At 35.0% G+C, this 7,422-nt stretch overlaps 2 long non-coding RNA genes across 8 annotated transcripts; both read left to right on the top strand.

Moving 5' to 3' along the window:
* Positions 1-416: 416 nt before the first annotated feature.
* LOC110899397 lies at positions 417-3,556 on the top strand. 6 transcript variants are annotated; one of them, XR_002570244.2, is made up of 9 exons: positions 417-597; positions 744-1,002; positions 1,134-1,191; positions 1,278-1,342; positions 1,440-1,543; positions 1,821-1,962; positions 2,234-2,409; positions 2,496-2,588; positions 2,679-3,556. It is a non-coding gene; the product is annotated as an uncharacterized LOC110899397 (long non-coding RNA). The 6 variants fall into 6 exon arrangements; XR_004877698.1 differs by having other exon boundaries at positions 417-601; positions 2,234-2,374; XR_002570246.2 differs by having other exon boundaries at positions 418-597; positions 1,440-1,478; positions 1,826-1,962; positions 2,234-2,374.
* Positions 3,557-5,172: 1,616 nt separating this feature from the next.
* LOC118485956 lies at positions 5,173-6,015 on the top strand. Of its 2 annotated transcripts, XR_004877701.1 has the most exons (3): positions 5,173-5,254; positions 5,360-5,531; positions 5,608-6,015. It is a non-coding gene; the product is annotated as an uncharacterized LOC118485956 (long non-coding RNA). The 2 variants fall into 2 exon arrangements; XR_004877699.1 differs by having other exon boundaries at positions 5,360-6,015.
* Positions 6,016-7,422: the final 1,407 nt, after the last annotated feature.

The raw sequence follows: 7,422 nt of genomic DNA, 5'->3' as shown, positions 1-7,422 counted from the left end.
TAAGTGGTTGTACCCTAATCAAATAATGGTCTCATTATTTTACCATATTCAATCGGTTTGATCCATTCAAAGTTGCGTTGTTTTATTTATAAATTATTATTATTTATAATAATCTAATTAATTTAGCCAAAATCTTGTATAAATATTATTTGCAACATAGTGATGCAATGGGTGTTGTAATGTATGCATTATGGTTTGTATATTAGTAATTATATATATATATATATATATATATATATATATATATATATATATATACTATATATAATATACATATCCAAAGGACTTCTTAAGGTCATTGAAATTTCCTTAAAACACCCCTACAGCATGATGTACAAGTCTTTTAAGCATCAGAAAACATCCATTTCCACTTCTACCCTTCAACTAAAAAAACACGGATACATCAGGGTTTCACTCTTATTTCAAAACATTTCAAAATGCCCGCTCCTCTCTCTCTCTCTCTCTCTCTCTCTCTTCGGCGATTCCAGATCTGGATCTAGGGTTTTTCTCCATCACGTTTCTACTACTCCAATTCCTCATGGAAATCATACAGTCCTCTCAAAATCAAACTCAAGTCTAGGTTTTGAACTTCACGGAGTAAGTGCTTTTCTGATTTTGTCCAAATTCATTAGAATTTTATATTGTAGATCTAGGTTTCAAACTTTTGATATGAACCGATTTCGTTGAGGTAATTATTGTTTGGATCTGTAAATATGAAATCCGTACCATTTGTTTTGTTACAGGAGTTGAAGATGATGCAAGCTGTTGTTTTAATTGGTGGTGGTTAGCAACGATAGAGATGGTGGTGGTCTGCGGCTTGTGGTGGTAATGGTTAGCGTCAACAGATTCTGGTGACCCAACCTAGGGTTTAGAGTTTCGACCAGATTCTGGTAGCCCTATATAGGGTTCTGACCATAACCCTAATCCGGTGAAAGTTGTAGATCTGGTCAGTAAGGGAATGACAACGAATCTGCTTTCAGTTGCAAACTCTGTAGTATCATTGTATAACATCTTTCCTTACATTCTTTTGATTTTCAAGCGGTTTATAATTATAGTTACATGATCTGTTGATTTTCACGTGTTTACGTTTGATTGAAGTTGAATCAGACGATTAATAACATATATGATTTCAGAGATAAAGATTGAAACATGAAGATTTCTCCCAGATCCGATTTAGGTCTCGCAGATCTGGTAAGTTTTGCTACTCACTTCGCCCAAGTTTCAGCAGATCTGATATTATAAAATATAAGTTCACATTAGTTTCGCTCTCTTTACAGTCATTAATCGGAAGGTTACGAATCAAAAGATGTACCTCAGCTTCTGGACATCATCTTTACCAAAGGTTGTTACTTATTAAATGTTTATATGGCTGGTATTTCAAGTAATCATCCACAATTTGTGTGATTTAATCCAACTTTATGTATTTGTTAAATTTACAGAGTGGCGGGTGGGGTTCACCAGACCAAACATGTACACAGGTAGGCTCATTGCCCTTATTTTTCAGGGGGTCATTGCCGAGCAGAGTTTACTCATGCTTCTTCATGTAAATTCTTCCTCATATTTATGTTTATTTTTGTTACGATCCGGTTAATTTGGGATTGGGGTTTTTTATAGTTGGTTTCAATTGAAACTGATCTAATGTTATTTAACACATGGTGTTTATATTTCCTTTTGTTACTTCTAAAAATTTGGGATTGGGGTTTTTTATAGTTGGTTTCAATTGAAACTGATCTAATGTTATTTAACACATGGTGTTTATATTTCTTTTTGTTACTTCTAAAATGCTTGGATTTTCATGTATTCTATTTGTTTTGCTGCAGGGTAGATGATTCGACTATTAAGTTAATGCATTAGGTACAAGTTCATTAAAGCGGTGAAGTTTTGGGTTGCTTGTGTGGAGACTTGATTAGCATGGGTGGCCCGACATCAACAACAGGCGGCGGCTAGGGTTCCGACCACCCGGTAAGTGCAGTTCATCCAAAAATTGTTACCGATTTAAATGAACTATCACTTAAAAAGAGAAATTAAAATAAGATTTTTTAATTTAAATGTAATTTTATTATATGCATTTGTGTTTTTTAGTGAATTTTAATATATTGAATTGCGGAAAAAAAATAAAAAGAATCGAGTTGAACGGGTCGTGTTCGGGTTCATATGTATGATGTGTTTAAGTCCTATCAGCGAGACTTTTCGACTGTGTTGAATGAAGTTTTGGATATAAATTTCATAACAGGTAAACGGACTTGCATCGGAAGAGTTTGCAGCTCGTAATGATTTGGTTCGCAATACCTGATAGGGGGTGCTGTTGCGCCCAATCAGACTGGAGGTTGGGCTGCGTCAGTATCTCGTACAAATAATATCAAGTTTGATTCAGGTGATCTGTTTGTTCAGTTTGCCGGATGTATATAAGTACGTTACATTTTGTTAGATTCCATAGTGGTTACATGGGCCCGGTCTACTTATATGTTACTTATTGTGATGCATGAATTTCGTAGATGGACGATTTGATTATGATGAATACTTTCAGCAAAGTGAAGAGTCGAGCCAATTCAGGAATGAATATGAAATGAGAAAGATGAAGCAGGCTTGTATTTGTCTTCCTATTTTTTGTGTGATATAACCTTTTCCATTTTATCCTATTTTACATAACATGTACAATATATTCTTATTTTATATAGGATCAAGGCTTGGATATGAAATCAGAAGGTCTCGATACTTTGAAAAACATGGCACATACGAGAGGAGGATCAAACCTTCTAACCAAGTTCCGTTGAAGATTCCAGCAACTCCATTAAGGTTGTTTCACAATTTTATTATAGGTTTGTTTTTTCACTGGAGAACAAACGACACCCATAAAGATTGAATCTTTAGGTGATAAAGATCATCTTTTGTTGGTAAAGTTGGAGTCCTTTTATGTAATGTGAAGTGGGTATTGTTGTTTCAAGATTTTGAAGGTGTTTGATTTGAAGTGGGTCCTGATTGAACAGATCTTGATGTTGTTAATAGATGGTTCTAGAAGGTCTATGCTTTTTGTGTGTGTGGAAGTTGGTGTGTGTGAATTCGGAGAAGGTAAATTTAGTGTTTATAACCTTATGTGTGAGCTCGGTTTGTTCAGGCGGGAATAACTCATTTCACAAGTGTTTTTAGAGTTTCTTTGCTTTAACAATGGCAAGATTAGTAGTGTGTCAATCAAGCTCGTTTGCACCCGATACAAGTAAAGCCAAAAGCTTTGCGGTCTCAGTTTTTGCTATTCCAGATCGGAAGTCAGAGATTGACCCAAGTGATGAATCTGGTGTGACTTTGGACACGGTCAAAGGGGAAATCAAGCTCGTTTGCACCCTATACAAGTAAAGCCAAAAGCTTTGCGGTCTCAGTTTTTGCGATTCTAGATCGGAAGTCAGAGATTGACCCAAGTGATGAATCTGGTGTGACTTTGGACTCGGTCAAAGGGGAAATCGACATCGAGCTTAGACACATTAGTTTTAAATATCCGGTCCAGACCTGATGTTGAGATATTTGGTGACATATGCTTAAAAAAAAATCCTTTTGTGCAAAAGTTCATACTGATTTTTCTTAATCTATTTTTGTGCCACTTAAAAGTATCATAAGACTAAAAGCTAAAGTGCAAAGCCGTGAAGGTCTCCTCCATCCATAACTTCTAAACTGGTTGATAGTATTTAAGGTCAATAATTCAATATTTCCTACAATGTTTTTGAAGCTACATTATGAAGACACTCTTTTTTAAGATTTCTTAAAATGAGACCTACCCTATATTGTTTTAAAATAAAAAAGTTAAATTAAAATAATTAAATTTGTATATCAAATAAAAAGTTTTATCAAGTATAACCTTAAATACTTAACAAGGGTATCTACTGAGTTGGTCTTCAAGTCATTTAAATTCCGGTTAAATTAGTCATTTAAATTCTGGTTAAATTAGGTTGACTTTTTTAAGTTAAGTTATGAGACAAATACTTACATTAACAATACATAAGCAAAGCAAATAATATATGTACCTTTTTAAACTTTAATTACATTGTTGTCTTTTACTTTTGTGTTATCAACAAACTATTACATTGGTGTCTTTTTACTTTTGAGTTATCAACAAAGTATTTTTCTCAATTATCTTTTAAAACCTAAAATTAAATTATTATCAATCTCATCTATTTTTTTAATTGTTCAATCCTTTGATGCATCAATACCATTCACATCCAACCCATAAGTCTAACAACCATAAGAAACGCTGGCGAATAGAGTGATGTGGCAGGTAGTAACTTACACTTATTTGAAAGAAAAAATGGGAAGTCTTAATCGTCGACACTGTCGCATCGTGCTGGTTTCCGCCTTGTAAGAAAAACGAGTGCCAACATATCACAAGTAAGAAAACTAACTTAAGTATTATACAATATATCACGAGACGACTGATAAACTAACGGTAAACGAGTATCCTATTGTAAATCGTCACTCCCGCCGCATCGCGCGGGTAAATGGCTAGTGTGTGTGTATATATATATATATATATATATATATATATATATATATATATATATATATATATATATATATATATATATATATTATATAGATTACCATGAATCTGTCAAACGGGAAAAAATAGACGCGGTTTCATCGTAACGTGCGAGTCCTAGATCAACTTAGTTATTTTATTCTATGTTTTACGTTTCGGTTTAATTTCTTCGCATTAACACCGCAACTTCAGTGTCGGTGGTCACTGGCAGTAGTGTGGTATTAGTGCTCGCCCCCGCCGCAACGCGGGGGGTGCTTAATACTAGTTATAAATAGTCTTTAACCAAGTTAATCATAATTCAAGTTTCAGTAAGTAAGTTTGAAAAGAGAAGAATTGTTTGCAAAAATGGTTGCTTGAGATATATAAGATATAAGATTCAAATATTTAGGCTTAATTTTATTTTTACAACATGTGAATACCTTGAGAAGCGTTCCCTTTAATTTTCTTAATCAGATAGAAGAGACATGCAATATAGCACATAAAGATCCTTATTTATTACCGAGTAAATTATGATTTTGGCTCATGTGGTTATATCACTTTTACCCTTTTAGCCTAAAAAAATCTTTTAACATCTGAGCCCCCAACATCTTTTTTCTAACCCTTTTGGCACCTAAAAGTAAATGGATGGGGTTAGTGTTAGGGGCCAAAAGTGTTTCTCTGTCAAGCCCTAATGGGCGTGGCGTTGGCGACAGTGTAGCGGGTCTTTTGGTTGCCGCCAGCCCCGTGCAGGTATTTTTCCATCTCACATGATTGTATTTGTTACTTCATGCTTCTCGTCATTAATCTTTTCTATTAGTTTTTTGGGTGTTTGTTTAATTGTTTGTTATAAACCAGATTATTGTTGGAAGTTTCTTGACAGGCGTCCAGTAGGAACAGAAACCCGCCAAGAAACAGAAGCCTGATAACATAACAATCACACTCCCAACTACAGCTGTGGTTCCAGTTCAGGTTCTGTTTTCAGTTCAGACATCAGGACCGGTTCTCGTGCCAGCGCCGACGCCCGCAGGTATGTGAGCTACCTATAGTTGATTATGCTCATGATGGTTTCCTTATAAATGATTTAGAATTATTTATATATGGAGGTTGGTTGGTTCGATAAGCCGGAAAACTCTAGCGGTGCAATCGGTGCACGGTTGTCTCCCAATGCTGCCAGTGTTCGTGGGTTAGTTGGTGATGCGCTTGCTCAGATCGTTCAAGACTTATCATCGGCTATCAGTGGTTTATTCATCGCTTTTACAGCTTGCTGGCAGTTGGCTCTCATAATTCTTGCTATGATTCCGTTAGCGTCTATTAATGGATATGTTAAACTGATGTACGAGGAAGCGAGTCAGGTGGCGAATGATGCAGTCGAAGTATACGTACAGTATTGTCTTTTTGTGCAGAAGAGAAAGTTATGCAACTGTATAGAAGTAAATGCAACTGTATAATTAGCGGGACCGGGTTTGGGATTTTGATTTTTATTTTACTTTTTTGTATGTATGATGCCAGTTATGTGTGAGCTCGGTTTGTTCAGGCGGGAATAACTCATTTCACAAGTGTTTTTAGAGTTTCTTTGCTTTAACAATGGCAAGATTAGTAGTGTGTCAATCAAGCTCGTTTGCACCCGATACAAGTAAAGCCAAAAGCTTTGCGGTCTCAGTTTTTGCTATTCCAGATCGGAAGTCAGAGATTGACCCAAGTGATGAATCTGGTGTGACTTTGGACACGGTCAAAGGGGAAATCAAGCTCGTTTGCACCCTATACAAGTAAAGCCAAAAGCTTTGCGGTCTCAGTTTTTGCGATTCTAGATCGGAAGTCAGAGATTGACCCAAGTGATGAATCTGGTGTGACTTTGGACTCGGTCAAAGGGGAAATCGACATCGAGCTTAGACACATTAGTTTTAAATATCCGGTCCAGACCTGATGTTGAGATATTTGGTGACATATGCTTAAAAAAATCCTTTTGTGCAAAAGTTCATACTGATTTTTCTTAATCTATTTTTGTGCCACTTAAAAGTATCATAAGACTAAAAGCTAAAGTGCAAAGCCGTGAAGGTCTCCTCCATCCATAACTTCTAAACTGGTTGATAGTATTTAAGGTCAATAATTCAATATTTCCTACAATGTTTTTTAAGCTACATTATGAAGACACTCTTTTTTAAGATTTCTTAAAATGAGACCTACCCTATATTGTTTTAAAATAAAAAAGTTAAATTAAAATAATTAAATTTGTATATCAAATAAAAAGTTTTATCAAGTATAACCTTAAACACTTAACAAGGGTATCTACTGAGTTGGTCTTCAAGTCATTTAAATTCCGGTTAAATTAGTCATTTAAATTCTGGTTAAATTAGGTTGACTTTTTTAAGTTAAGTTATGAGATAAATACTTACATTAACAATACATAAGCAAAGCAAATAATATATGTACCTTTTTAAACTTTAATTACATTGTTGTCTTTTACTTTTGTGTTATCAACAAACTATTACATTGGTGTCTTTTTACTTTTGAGTTATCAACAAAGTATTTTTCTCAATTATCTTTTAAAACCTAAAATTAAATTATTATCAATCTCATCTATTTTTTTAATTGTTCAATCCTTTGATGCATCAATACCATTCACATCCAACCCATAAGTCTAACAACCATAAGAAACGCTGGCGAATAGAGTGATGTGGCAGGTAGTAACTTACACTTATTTGAAAGAAAAAATGGGAAGTCTTAATCGTCGACACTGTCGCATCGCGCTGGTTTCCGCCTTGTAAGAAAAACGAGTGCCAACATATCACAAGTAAGAAAACTAACTTAAGTATTATACAATATATCACGAGACGACTGATAAACTAACGGTAAACGAGTATCCTATTGTAAATCGTCACTCCCGCCGCATCGCGCGGGTAAATGGCTAGTGTGTGTGT

Source organism: Helianthus annuus, chromosome 13, assembly GCF_002127325.2.
Source record: "Helianthus annuus cultivar XRQ/B chromosome 13, HanXRQr2.0-SUNRISE, whole genome shotgun sequence".
NCBI lineage: Eukaryota > Viridiplantae > Streptophyta > Magnoliopsida > Asterales > Asteraceae > Helianthus > Helianthus annuus.
Note: the sequence above shows the minus strand (reverse complement) of the source record. Positions and strands in the feature narration are given on the sequence as shown.